The sequence below is a fragment of the Miscanthus floridulus genome, chromosome 3 (assembly GCF_019320115.1).
Source record: "Miscanthus floridulus cultivar M001 chromosome 3, ASM1932011v1, whole genome shotgun sequence".
In the NCBI taxonomy this organism is placed as follows: Eukaryota; Viridiplantae; Streptophyta; class Magnoliopsida; order Poales; family Poaceae; genus Miscanthus; species Miscanthus floridulus.
The window spans coordinates 147814264-147829364 of record NC_089582.1 but is presented as its reverse complement, the minus strand read 5'-3'; the positions used below and the strand labels follow the sequence as shown (position 1 = coordinate 147829364).

General features: G+C 42.5%; 1 pseudogene; it reads left to right on the top strand.

Moving 5' to 3' along the window:
- The window catches only part of LOC136544671 (uncharacterized), a 28775-nt pseudogene that overhangs the window by 6917 nt on the left and 6757 nt on the right, over window positions 1-15101 (top strand).

The following is a 15101-nucleotide window of genomic DNA, read 5'->3' as shown; positions in this document are numbered from 1 at the left end:
TTGCATGGCAGGCGCCTTTGGTCTGCGTAGAGGCCTTTGACTGTCGCGGGCAGCCTCGTGCCGTGCGGCGTCGATGCGACCTGCACGCAAGTAATCCCTCACTCCCAAAATAAGGCGGTATTTAGATCCGGCGACTAAAATTTAGGAGGCTTATCGGGAGGATGTTGCATGGGGTGTTCGGATACTAATAAAAAACAAATTACATAATTCGTCAGTACTCCACGAGATGAATTTTTTAAGCCTAATTAATCCGTCACTAGCACATATTTACTGAAGCACCACATTGTCAAATCATGGACTAATTAGGCTTAAAAGATTCGTCTCGCAAATTAGTCGCAAACTATGCAATTAGGTTTTATAATTAGTATATATTTAATACTCCATGCACGTATCTAAACATTCGATGGGACAACGACTAAAATTTAGGAGGGGCAACCAAACACCACCTAAGTCTTCATCTCGTGTTTCGAGGACTCAACCGATCTCAACTTTGACTAGCTAGGTTTAAAAAGATAGTAGGTTCGTACTATGAAAATATATGACGTGATTAATCTAACGATGTTTATATATTACCTTAGTATTTTTTAAGTATATATTTAGTCAAAGTTGAGAATGTTCAACTCCTCCAAATACAAGGTGAAAACTTATTTTGGACATGTCATACACTTTAGGATCGATTTGATTGGTCTTGCGGTAAGCATCTCATGCTCGCTGAGTCTTCTGACGCGACATATCTTTGAATGTTGGTATGCCAGACTTCAAAACGTGAGAATGAAATCCGACTTGTCAAAATTATTTTGTAATATCCAAGTCATGTCATGATGTTGTTAAAATAGTCAGAAATTTGCTTAGATCTGAAATATATGCAAATTCTTTTAAGTTTTGTTGCTAAAATTATTTTGAAGTATGTCAAAATTAGTTTGATATCAAAGCAGGGGTAAAATCAAATAGTACTTTGAAAAATAGGGGCAAATCTGTATCGGCATTCTGGTCTTTTTATAGCTGAATTGACACTGTTAAGTCCCCCAAAACAAAATAGGATCAAACTCAGTCTCCAGTTGAAAAACGGAGGGGCAAAATCACCATTTGCATTCAAAATAGGGGTGTGGACACAAGCCTCTTGATTTAATTGCCACTATTATCCATCCATCGTGGCTTCATCTCGATTGTGCATGGCATTGTTCCCCACTTGTTCTGACACTGATTATCGATTGTGCTTAAAGATGAGAGCTACCTTCATGTCGCTGCATGCTTACTTGGACTCATTTAAGGGCCCTCTGATTGAAGAAGTACATTATGATGTCTTTTCGTCATTGAACGGTTATGCTCATGCAAACTTTATAGAGATAATCCGACTGGAGAAGCTTAGTGATGGGAAATCAATATTCTGTTTCGAGGTTTCCATGCCGTCCAAGGACGAGAAGTCAAGGGAGATTTATGTCCCCAAACATGGGGATATAATAGTTGTGTCCTCGCAGAAACCAAAGCATGTGTCCGATCTGACAAAGAATAAAGCATCGTACAATTTAGGTTCGGTTCTAAAATCTGGAGATGAAGAAGACAGTGATTTGCCACCAAATTGCTGTATTGTTCGGTTTCGATGAGCTATTCATGTGGAAGTAGATCCGGAAACAAGCATGCCTACAGGGCCATGTTTTGCTGTCTTTCTCATAAATATCAAGACATACGATCGCATATGGAAGTGCCTTCATTTGGGAGCAAATGATCATAAGTTTGCAGCACTTCAGGGCAGAGGGGCTAATACAGCTATTCAGCCTGTTCGGCTGGTGCTGATACGATCGTATATGATCGTGGATTATTACTGTTGGCTGATTTGGTGTGAGAGAAAAATACTGTTCTGGTGAAATTTACGATCGTTTACGACCAAGCGAACAGGCTGATTGTCAATCTAGTGTGGCAGTACAAGAAACAGGTATGTCATGTCCTTTCTAACATCTCATCATCATATCGACACCTTATATTTGCATCTATATTTACAACACTTTTGCTAATGTTTCCAGCATATCGGTTTGTGAGTAGGATCAGTCATATCTCTTACTGCATGTGGATTGAGAAATTGAGATAACTCCTCAGAGTTTGACTTAATTATTTGTTCATTTTCCCGTGCATGCAGGCAGCTGAAGATGGTACCTTGTCACTCCCCCAGCTCTCTCAATGCCTCACTCGTAAATCAGTTGATGACCTTGGCCTTGAGAAGTTCAACCTAAATGATTCACAGCTGAATGCTGTAGCTGACTGTGTCTCATCAGCAATAGAGAACCGGCCGCCTTCCCTAAAACTAAATATGGGGACCCCCTGGGACAGGAAAAACAAAAACCATCAGTACTATCCTCTGGACAATGCTCATGAAGGGCTCAAGGACACTTACCTGTGCCCCTACTAACACTGCTGTGTTGGAAATTGCATCTCGAATTGTCAGGCTTGTTGAGCAGTCTTCAGATGGCAGTGTCTGCTTTCTCAATGACATTGTCCTGTTTGGAAACAAAGAAAAGATGAAAATAGGTCATGAGGATGATCTTTCCATGGTATTCCTGGACTCGCGCTGAACGGTTGCTGCCATGTTTCAAGCCATGCACAGGCTGGATGCATTGTTTGCGCTCGCTAATAGATCATCTTGAGAATCCTATTACCAGTTACAGGCTGCATGTTGAGAAAATACTTGAAGATGAAAGGAAAAAGGAGAGCGCTAAGGAAAATACATGTGAAGATGGAATTTGTAAAGCACGTGATGTGGGTGACAACTCTGCGAGGGCTTCTTGTGTTTCGCTATCAGAGACCTCTGCAAAGGATAGGCACAAGCCTATCCAGGGTGAAGCACCCCCACGTTACCCTTTGCGTTCAAAACCCAACTCCAAAGATCATCTTCTCGCACCCCTCTCGGTGTTCCACAAGACAACCCATATCTGGCGTGAAGACGAGGACAATAAGGGAGGATGCCATGGTTCTGGAGCAATGGAGAGTACATTCAGAATACCGCCATTCAAAGATTATTTCAACAAGGCATCAAATAAGTTGAGAGAGTGCATTGAGATAATGTACAATGATCATCCACGAAATCCAGAAACAGGACACAGCTTTCAGTGCATGCCGGAGGTGCTTGAATTGATTGAAATTCTTCAGAAACTGATAAATTATGAAAATGATGATGTATGGTCAGATGAATTTCATTATTGCAAGATAGAAGATGACGGTAACCCTATTTTGTGGTCTGAGCAGCTAGCCCGTGTGCGGAGTAACACTAGCAAAAAGTACAAATTCAAGCTAGCTAGATCCTTGTGTGTGCAAGAATTAAGATACCTTCACAAAAAATTGGAGCTTCCTCATTATTACAGCATGCGATCAGTTCAGATTTACTTGCTGCAGAGAACAAAATGCATTCTCTGTACAGTTCTAGTTCATTCAGGTTGTACAATGTGCCCTTGGGCAATTCTTCTACAGATATTTGCAGTTTGCTCACAAAGCCTGAAAGATTCAAGCTTTTGGACATGCTGATCGTGGATGAGGCTGCACAGCTCAAAGAGTGTGAGACCTTAATTCCTTTGCAGCTGCCTGGCATAAGGCAGGCCGTGTTCATTGGAGATGAATATCAACTACCTGCTCTGGTGAAAAGCAAAGTAAGCTCTGTGTATTCTGATTTTCCTCTTTTCTTTCAGTTTTGTAGGTTGGAACCATATTGAAATGTATTATTGTTTTGTAGATACCTTCTGAATGTTCAATACAGGATGCATCCAGAAATAAGCAAGTTTCCAGTTGTGACATTTTACGATGGCAACATATCTGACGGTCCCAATGTCACTAGTAAGAGCTATGATAGGATGTTTTTGGCGAGCAAAATATTTGGACCCTATTCCTTTATTAATGTAGATGGGGGACATGAAACAACTGAGAAGCATGGCCAGAGCCTTAAAAACACAGTAGAAGTTGCTGCAGTAGTGCGGATAGTCCAGAGATTGTTCAAAGGTAACCATCATTGTTAATTCTTTAGTCACAGTACATTTTGTTTTCCTTTTGAATTGGGCTCTCGCAAACTACTTCCACAACGGTTTTTAGTTGTAATCTTATTGATTGTAATAATGGTATATTGTTCTACGATGGACATTCAATATTCGATCTGAACCGTTGGGAACTTTACCTCAGCTCACTACGTGTATAATATTCTTTTGTTTTCCTTTTCTGTTAATTGCAGAGTCAGTGTCTACACGTAGCAAGCTCTCTGTTGGTGTTGTGTCCCCATATAATGCTCAAGTTAGAGCTATCCATGAAAAAGTGGGGAAATCCTATCACACATACGATGGTTTCTCCGTGAAGGTGAAATCAGTGGATGGTTTCCAAGGCGCAGAGGAAGATATCATTATCATATCTACAGTGAGGAGCAATGGAGCTGGTTCGGTTGGGTTTCTTACAAACCTGCAGAGGACCAATGTGGCTTTGACAAGGGCTAAGTAAGTTTCTTGGTGCTTGATTCCAGGATCCAAACAAAATAAGGAAAAAAAAACAAGTCCTTCTGTTAATTGATTGATTTTTTTGGTAGTTTGGTGTTCTCTTGATGTGGGCTTTGTATTATATACTGTCTTTGGCATGGCGGCATGATTTTTATCTCACAGCTTTTATATTATTGGACTAGTGGTTGTTGGATTGGGCAAAAGCTTGAACCTTGAAATTAATGTCTCCTTAACATACCAACCTAAGGAGTAGCTTAGTTTTTTCCCTTGTTTGTTGCCAGGCATTGTTTTTTCCCTTGAAATTAATGTCTCCTTAACATACCAACCTAACGAGCATCCTTCACTATTTTTTGCCAAACAGACTTGCTGTTGGACAAAGTAGCTTAGTTTATGGATAGTAGCTTAGTTTTTTCCCTTGTCTGTTTGGCAAAAAATAGTGAAGGATGCTCGTGATCGAGGTTGCTACCTCGAAGCCAGCGACGACAAGGATCTGTCAAATGCAGTAGTCACGGCCATCATTGAGCTTGATGATGCCGAGAATTTAGTGAGAATGGACTCGCTGCATATAAGCAGGCCGAGGTCTCAGTTTCAGGTAATGCAGAAAACCCTTCTTGAGATCACTGTCCTACGGGGAAGAACAAATTGGCATGCCATACAAAAGGATTTAAGTTTATAGACAAATACAGTTGCCATTGCTAGCAAGTAATGTATTTTTCCTTCCTGTTTTATATGCAGAAATCAGGTCCTAAGTACCTTTCATGAGAAGTCTGAAGCTCTCAAGTCGAAGTGGCATCAAGATGGTCCCTTTTGGGCGTTTGGGAACCGAACTTGCAGTATGACGTGGGTGGTGTTGTGAGATGCTTGACATTTTGCTGAACCAGCTCTTGATGCACGCTGATTGCTGAAGCTGAGGGTGTGCTCTGTAATCTTTGGTCGAACAATTACTATTCCTATGAAAACAGTATGTTATTATGCTATTGTTGTTTCGGGGAACCTGGTTACTGTTCATACGGCTTAATCGAGGCGCGGAAATTATCACACATTGTCAAGCAATTTTCATGATGCCTATCATGCTCGTTAGCGCCTGGCTGCCTGCAAGTTGTTGCGACTGAACGCAAGTGTGAAGAAAGGCTGAACGCGCTCAGTTGGGCCGTGGGCTTAGACTTGCCAACAATTATGAGGCCTTCAATGCTTTGTGGTCAATTCATTCTCCCCGAACTCTAAAACTATTTAAACTAGGAGAATACCCAGCGTATTGCTCCGGGGATTTCAGATAATTTAAAAAGAAATTAAACTATTTATATATATATATATATAGTTATATGAATAAAACTATCTTAAATTAACTTTGGTGAATGGTTAGATAGATCGATGTGGACAGCTAAATGCATGCTAGTAGATGAAGATATAACTATCATAATTACATGTGCTAATTGACTATAATTGTAAGTTCTAGTGGATTGTTGATGTGGATAGTTTGCATGTTGAGAGAAATCTCTAGTAGACTATAATTATAAGTTCTAGTGGATTGTTGACGTGGATAGCGTGCATGTTGAGAGAAATCTCTAATGAGATTTAGTTTTATAAGAGTATAAGATTGCCTCCTCCTCGGAGTTGCCAACACGAGCTCTCGCAAGTGATCTGTGGTTACAGAAGTTTTGACCGGCATCGGGCAACGCGAATGTGGTAGGGAGGATACATGATCGGATGCCCGAACGTCCAATCTAGACGCTAACGTCCGGAAGGTGCTCGTGTACGGAGCGAGCGAGCACCTAGCGCGTCGGTTCTAGTGCCCGGACGGTGCCAGCATACGGAGCGAGCGAGTGCCTAACGCGTCAGGATTGCGAGCGACCGCACCAGCAGTGGGCTCGCTCTCCCTGGACGTTGCCCGCACCGCCAGCCGCTTCCCATGTGAAACCCATATGCAACACAGATCTATTTTTGAAACATCGAGATGCAACAGTTGAAACATATAAAAAAAAGACAGATGAAACACTTGAAATAAACGTTTGAAACACTTGCGAAAAACATTTAAAAACCATTGCAAACAAACATATGCAACATCCAGATGACACACTTGCAAACATACGTATGAAATACCTAAAAACACTTGAAACATATGCTTGCAACATGCATGTATATACAACGTTCAAATCTACTTTTGCAATATTCAGATAAAACACTTGCAATATATATCTAGAATAGATGAAACATTTGGAACAAACAATTGAAACATACGTGTATAGCCATTACAACATGTGCAATATCCTGATTTACTTTTACAACATCAATATACCACACTTGCAACATACCCCTTAAATATATGAAACAAACATACTCTTGTAACAGATGAGGGAGAGAAGGTCGTTAGCAGTGCAGCAACCACCGCAGGGTGCTCCAAGTAGTGCTCGAACTTATCGTCTATGTCCTCGGCCATGAGCATGCAATTGATGTAGCCCATGATGTTCGAGAACGCCTCCAAATCGTCCGGCTGCCCCACTGAGGGCTACGCGGCAGACGCAGGTACAGGTACCCATGCGTATCTTACTTAATCCAACCTATGGATACTGGTGCGGGTATGAATTTTACCTAATAGGTACTTTATCCGACCGTTGCCATCCCTAAGCTAAGTTCGAAGCCACAAGCACCCACTAAAATCATTTGGCTACAAAGCGTAATTGAATTTTAACATTTGCATAATAGAATAGCCGAATGGGTAGTATGAAAAAGAACCACATGAAGCTGTTATTCTAGTGTTTTGGAGTTCAAAAGGAAAACCGTGGGCAAAGAAATCGGTAACCCATGGTAAGCGTACGTGTGTCAGCGTCGGGCAGTAGCTATCGTAACTTTTGGAGCCCTGGGCGAGAATCACAGGGAATTTGATTTGATTTGATTTGATTTGATGGATGATCGATCAGACCAGGGCCATAAATTGGATGGATGGGATTGGGAGGCCCGTGCACTCCACTGACTGTCAGTCCGTCACGATCACCACCACCACACCATCGGCTTGTGGCGCTGGCGCTTTTCTTTGCCTTGCTTTTCCTCCGCCCGCCCGCCCGGCCGTCTCCCTCTCTCTCTCGCTGTCCGTCCATCCATCGGGATGTCAATTGATTCCGCGCGTCCATGGGGGCCTCCTGACCTCCGATATCATCCAGTTGCATTGCGTTTGCGTCGCCGGGCGGATACGCAACACAACCCAACCCATCCAAGTCGGTCCTGTGTGTTTGCGTGTGTATCCCGTGAAATGAAATCCACCTCCACCACCAGGGTTTCAGCGCTGGATCGATGGCTCTCGCGGTCGTCGCAGATCCGGCGGGCCTCCATCTGCATCTCCATCCATCCATTGGCTAGCCGCGTTCGTGGCGCCACGCTCATGCCGTGCCCAAGCCAAAAAGCTGGCTAGCTACCCGGCCCGCGCGGCTAATTCTTCCGTGGCGACGGCTGGCCGTCTGCCGATCGGACGCCGGCCGTGCAACGCTGTCTAGTAAAGCAAGTTTGCTTATACATTCACCTGGATGCCGACGCATCAACAACAGACAAATTATATTACAACCACACAGGAGTACGTAGCATATAGCATAGCATAGCATAGCAGCAGCCTAGATACTGATCGTTGGGTTGTCTTTTACAGGTCCTGATCGATCGTTGGTTGTGTCTCGATCGCACTGACACACAGCCGTGACATATCACCACCGTGTTAGGTTTCGATATATGCGTTCATCATGGTCACGTCTGGTCGCCTTCCATTATTCCAGAAGCTCTTTGAAACAAGCGTGCTGTTAATGGGCTGGGCTGGGCCGATCCTGGGTACGTAGGACAAAGGGGCGGCCACTCCAGGCCCCGAATAGAAGATTCCCACTCTAGGTACAGGATATGTAGGAGTGGTATTTGGCATATATGCCCCGTTCGGCTTGCTGAAACTTGGCTGAAAGTGGCTGAAAAATACTGTTCCGACTGAAAAAAGAAGTCGAACAAGACGAATATAAGGTAAGCTGAACGGGGCCTATATGGTCTATCTAAAAGCAAAAATGCTCCTACACGGGCGTCCGTCATATTTCGATCGTGTTGAACGTTTTTTAACTAGACCACAATATATACAGCTTGCCAACGGCCCGACGGTATTCACATTTCACTTGTTCAAAAAAAAAACAGTCTTCATATTTCTCTCCCACGCCGCTGCTCGTCTCCCTCACGCGGTTTCTAGTCTCTCTGACGATGACGCGACCGCTCGTCGCCCCAAAGTGGCAGCTCGTCTCCCCGATGCCGCTGACCGCCTTACTCCCTCACTACCTGCTTTCCTCCCTCACGGCCCTGCCCGCTTGCACCCGCTCGCCTTCCTACCTTGCCTCCATGGCGGCAAAGTGGATCTAAGTGAACAACTCTGGTGATCAAAATAGATAAGACCAACAAATCTCAGCCTAGATCAGGCAATTGGTGATATTATGTTAAACAGTAAACTATTTAACATAATATCGATAACTTTGATTAATACCAACATTTACAAGAGATCAGTCGTTTGTTGCAGCCTTGTAAAAGTTGATACAAATCATTAACTAATCTATACCGCGATTTGTAAGAGATCAGTCGTCTGTTGCGGCCTTACAAATAACAATATAGATCGATAACTAACTTATACCGCGACTCGCAAGAGATCAGTCGTCTGTTGCAGCCTTGCAAGTAACGATATAAGTCGTAACGGATACTCACAAACAAGCCGGAAGTCAGGTCGTTCGATGCAGCCCTGTTTGTCTAAAGAACTCGTCGAAATCTACTCTATTCCTACTTCTAATGGGTGGCCTGAGCCGAAAAAATAAAGGTACTTATTTTGGTTGATTATCAGAGTCATGGGTACATATTTATATCGTAGACTAATGAGCCCCATAGGCCACTTGCTTAAAAAAAAAAGAAAAAAATTAAAATACATGCATTCAAGCTTTATGAAGCACGCGTCCTCCTTCTGGGTGAATTTGGTTTTGCCATTAACTCCTCCGTTATCTGGAAACCGCCAGTGCATGCATACCAGCTGCAAAGTCTCAGATGGACAAGGTTCCTTCATCGTATTTTATTAGGCAATAAATAGTTGCAAGGTATATATCCGTTCACCAAAACATGCATGCCATGTATACGTATATACATTGGACCATCTTGCATGCTTGTGCCCAGCTATAAGCGTGTCAATTCCCAAAATCGGCTTGCTTTCCTATTGAATATCAATATATTGCTTCTGGACTGATCGTATTAGAGATTTTAGGCTCTGTTTGGCATGATTTATTGTTCCTATGGCTGATTTATATGGATGATTTGTTGTGAGAGAAAAATATTGTTACATGACTGAAAAAGTAGAACTGATTCTGGCTTATAAGGTAAGTGAATAGAGCCTTAGCTAGCACATATCCTCCCTTGCCGTGTATCCTATAATCTGCCGTCCTCAGCCCAATATTTACCGGCTTCCTTCTGTAGATACATATTAAAATAGCCAAACTAAACCTAATCTAATTCGGCTTTAATACGTCCGAGTCATGTCCCAGTCCTGAACACATTTTATAAGCTGACACTGCACGTCCATGCACCAAGCCGGAGGCGTGCTGAACTCGGCTTTGATTTCCTTGCCACGCGCCAACATCCAACTGCCGAGAGAGATTTTACCTTTCTTCAGCTCTAGATTTTCTTACTCGGCGTCAATGCTTCTCCTAGAGATATTAAACAATGTTTCCTGGCAGGTGGAGAGCTTCTCGACGTCGAGCATTTCCAAATACTTCTCCATATATATTAAAGAATGTTTTCTGGCCGAAAATATCTTTTAATTAAGAGATTTTTCTGCCTTTCACATCATCAGCTGATTCCTTCATGTCCGGCGTAAACTAGCCAAATTTTGATGTCAACAATATGCACTCGAGTTGCATGCATATCGTATCCACCAGGTTTTTCCCATGAAAAGGCCGGTCACAGTAGGAGTTTCACGAGAATTTTATCTGTATTAAATAGGTTGTCACATAGACATTTTTAATGACATGACAATGTATTTAAAAATAGAAAGAAGAAATGAGTTTGATATAGATGAGACTCTTAGCATGATTACTAATTCTCGGTGAGGTCAGTCTCAATGAGAGTTTCATGACATTAAATAGGTTGACATGACATGAAATAGATGAGGAAAGAGAAGATGAAATAAAGTTTCATGGGATAAAATTAGTTTTATGGGGATGCAATTCATCTACACTGTTTTATATTTCTCTCTAGGTACACGATATGTAGGAGTGGCATTTGGCATATATATGGTCTATCTAACATAAAAAATGCTCCTACACGGGCGTCCGTCATGTGTTCGATCGTGTTGAACGTTTTTTTAACTAGACCACAATATATACAGCTTGCCAATGCCCGACAGTCTTCACATTTCACTTGTTCAAAAAAAATAGTCTTCATATTTCTCTCCCACGCCGCTGCTCGTCTCCCTCACGCGGTTTCTAGTCTCTCTGACGATGACGCGACTGCTCGTTGCCCCAAAGTGGCAGCTCATCTCCCCGATGCCGTTGACCGCCTTACTCACTCACTACCTGCTTTCCTCCCTCACGGCCCTGCCCGCCTGCACCCGCTCGCCTTTCTACCTTGCCTCCATGGCGGCAAAGTGGATCTAAATGAACAACTCTATGGTGATCAAAATAGATAAGACCAACAAATCTCAACCTAGATCAGACAATTGATGATATTATGTTAAACAGTAAACTATTTAACACAATATCGATAACTTTGATTAATACCAACATTTATATGAGATCAGTCGTTTGTTGCAGCCTTGTAAAAGTTGATACAAATCATTAACTAATTTATACCGCAATTTGTAAGAGATCAGTCGTCTGTTGCGGCCTTACAAATAACAATATAGATCGATAACTAACTTATACCGCGACTCGCAAGAAATCAGTCGTCTGTTGCAGCCTTGCAAGTAACAATATAAGTCGTAACGGATACTCACAAACAAGCCGGAGGTCAGGTCGTTCGATGCAGCCTTGTTTGTCTAAAGAACTCGTCGAAATCTACTCTACTCCTACTCTAATGGATGGCCTGAGCCGAAAAAATAAAGATACTTATTTTGATTGATTATCAGAGTCATGGGTACATATTTATATCCTAGACTAATGAGCCCCATAGGCCACTTACCTAAAAAATAAAAAAAATTAAAATACATGGATTCAAGCTTTATGAAGCACGCGTCCTCCTTCTGGGTGAATTTGGTTTTGCCATGAACTCCTCCGTTATCTGGAAACCGCCAGTGCATGCATACCAGCTGCAAAGTCCCAGATGGACAAGGTTCCTTCATCGTATTTTATTAGGCAATAAATAGTTGCAAGGTATATATCCGTTCACCAAAACATGCATGCCATGTATACTTATATACATTGGACCATCTTGCTTGCTTGTGCCCAGCTATAAGCATGTCAATTCCCAAAATCGGCTTGCTTTCCTATTGAATATCAATATACTGCTTCTCGACTGATCATATTGGAGATTTTAGGCTCTGTTCGGCATGATTTATTCCCAAAATCTATAGGGATGATTTGTTGTGAGAGAAAAATACTGTTCCATGTCTGAAAAAGTAGAACTGATTCTGGCTTATAAGCTCACGCGAATATAGCCTTAGCTGGCACGTATCCTCCCTTGCCGTGTATCCTATAATCTGCCGTGCTCAGCCCAATATTTACCGGCTTGCTTCTGTAGATACATATTAAAATAGCCAAATTAAACCTAATTCGGCTTTAATACGTCTGTGAGTTATGTCCCAGTCCTGAACACATTTTTTATAAGCTGACACTGCACGTCCATGCACCAAGCCGGAGGCGTGCTGAACTCGGCTTTGATTTCCATGCCACGCGCCAACATCCAACTGCCGGGAGAGATTTTACCTTTCTTCAGCTCTAGATTTTCTTACTCGGCATCAATGCTTCTCCTAGATATATTAAATAATGTTTCAGGTGAGAGCTCCTAGACATCGAGCATTTCCAAATACTTCTCCATATATATTAAAGAATATTTTCCAGCCGATCCGTAAATATCTTTTAGTTAAGAGATTTTTCTGTCTTTGATATCATCAGCTGATTCCTTCATGTCCAGTGTAAACTAGCCAAATTTTTGTGTCAACAATATGCACTCGAGTTGCATGCATATCGTATCCACTAGGTTTTTCCCATGAAAAGGCCGGTCACGGTAGGAGTTTCACTAGAGTTTTATCTGCATTAAATAGGTTGTCACATAGACATTTTTAATGACATGACAATACATTTAAGAATAGAAAGAAGAAATGAGTTTGATCTAGATGAGACTCTTAGCATGATTACTAATTCTCGATGAGGTCAGTCTCAATGAGAGTTTCATGGCATTAAATAGGTTGACATGACATGAAATAGATGAGGAAAGAGAAGATGAAATAAAGTTTCATAGGATGAAATTAGTTTTATGGGGATGAAATTCATCTACACTGTTTTATATTTCTCTCTAGGTACACGATATGTAGGAGTAGCATTTGGCATATATATGGTCTATCTAAAAGCAAAAATGCTCCTACACGGGAGTCCGTCATATTTCGTTCGTGTTGAACGTTTTTTAACTAGACCATAATATATACAGCTTGCTAACGGCCCGACAGTCTTCACATTTCACTTGTTAAAAAAAACAGTCTTCATATTTCTCTCCCACGCCGCTGCTCGTCTCCCTCATGTGGTTTCTAGTCTCTCTGACGATGACACGACTGCTCGTCGCCCCAAAGTGGCAGCTCGTCTCCCCGATGCCGCTGACCGTCTTACTCCCTCACTTCCTGCTTTCCTCCCTCACGGCCCTGCCCGCCTGCACCCGCTCGCCTTCCTACCTTGCCTCCATGGCGGCAAAGTGGATCTAAGTGAACAAGTCTATGGTGAGGTGTTTCTCGGCTACGAAATCTTCCATAGTCGGGTGTCTCTCGACAATGAACTACATGGTGGAGGTGTGGCGGCCTCGTTGGCGACAAGCTCCTCCATGGTGGTCGGGCTCCTTCACAGGCAAGCGCAACCAGATATGCACGCTACGGTGGGTTATGTCGTAGTATGTGATATGTTGCAACAATCAATCTTGGATGTTACATGTTTTATGTCACTCAGCATAAAATTGGATTTTGCAATGTTGCAACAGTCGATTTGAGATGTTGCAATAGTCGATTTAAGATGTTGCAACATATATTTTTATGCTACAACTGTCGATTTAAGATGTTGCAATATTTGTTTTTTGGATGTTGCAACAGTCGATTTGAGATGTTGCAACATGTTTTTTTGAATGTTGCAACAGTCGATTTGAGATGTTGGAACATGTGTTTTTTCGATGTCGCAACAGTCGGTTTGAGATGTTGCAACATGTTTTTTCTGGATGTTGCAACAGTCGATTTAAGATATTGCAACATGTTTTTTTTGGATGTTGTAGCTGTCGATTTAAGATGTTGCAACATATTTTTGTTGATGTTACATGAGGTTTCAGTATGTTGCAAACCTTTGTTCTTGAATGTTGCAAGTAATGATTAACATATGATCCATTTGTCTCTCTTTTCATCTCTCCCCCTCACGTACGACAAGGTGCGGTGTCTGCAAGCGCTATAGGAAGCGCAACCACTATTATCGTGGTTTACTATTGCATCACTGTGTTAGAAATCATGGTGTACCTATCTGTAATCGTAGATCCGGGGTAAGCCTCCTCGCCTTTGTGTAGTTGCACCGCAGCAGGGTAGACGTTGGTACCGTGGGGTTGTTGGCGTCATGGTGGCGATGTAGTGGACCGGTGGTGACGCTGCAAGGGCGATGGCGGTGCGGTAGGGCATCCCGTCGCTGGTAGCACTCCTTTAGATCGGATTAGGTTTCTCTGTGGTGGGATTGCGGCGGCTCTGGTCAACCTCGTTAGTCGAGCCCAGTTCCTCACTCCTCTATTTATAGTGCTGTGCGACAGGGGCCCACCAACCACATTAGGGTTGGGCGCCCCCGATCAAGGCACAGATCCAAGGGCTCAATAGGCCGTTGGGCCTATTGGCGGAGATCAACTAACATTCTCCCCCTTGATCTCATTACTATCTTTCAATTTCATATCATTTACTTTTGTTCATTCCATTACAGATTAGCGCATAGAGCATGTCTCATCATCACGGTCCATTGCCGATGGATTTAATAGCTACAACACACTACTTTGTTTTGAAATAGATACTTATCTTTGGGCCTTTTTTGTCTAGAAATTTTAGGCTTTTCCTTAAACCCATGCTAGCTACATGTTCTCTAAACACGTTGGGTGGTAAGCCTTTTATAAGCGGATCCGCGAGCATCTTTTCTGTACTTATATGCTCAAGACTTATGACTTGATTCTGGACTTTATCTTTCACAACATAATACTCTATGTCAATGTGTTTGGCAGCACCACTTGACTTATGTTGTGAGCATACTATACTACCGGATTATTATCGCAGTATAACTTAAGTGGTCTATAGATGTCGTCAACCACCTTCAAACCGGGTATGAACTTCTTTAGCCAGTTCACCTGCCCCGTTGCCTCATAACACGCTACAAACTGTCATACATTGTGGACGATGTAGTGACGGTTTGCTTTGAGCTTTTCCATGAAATAGCTCCC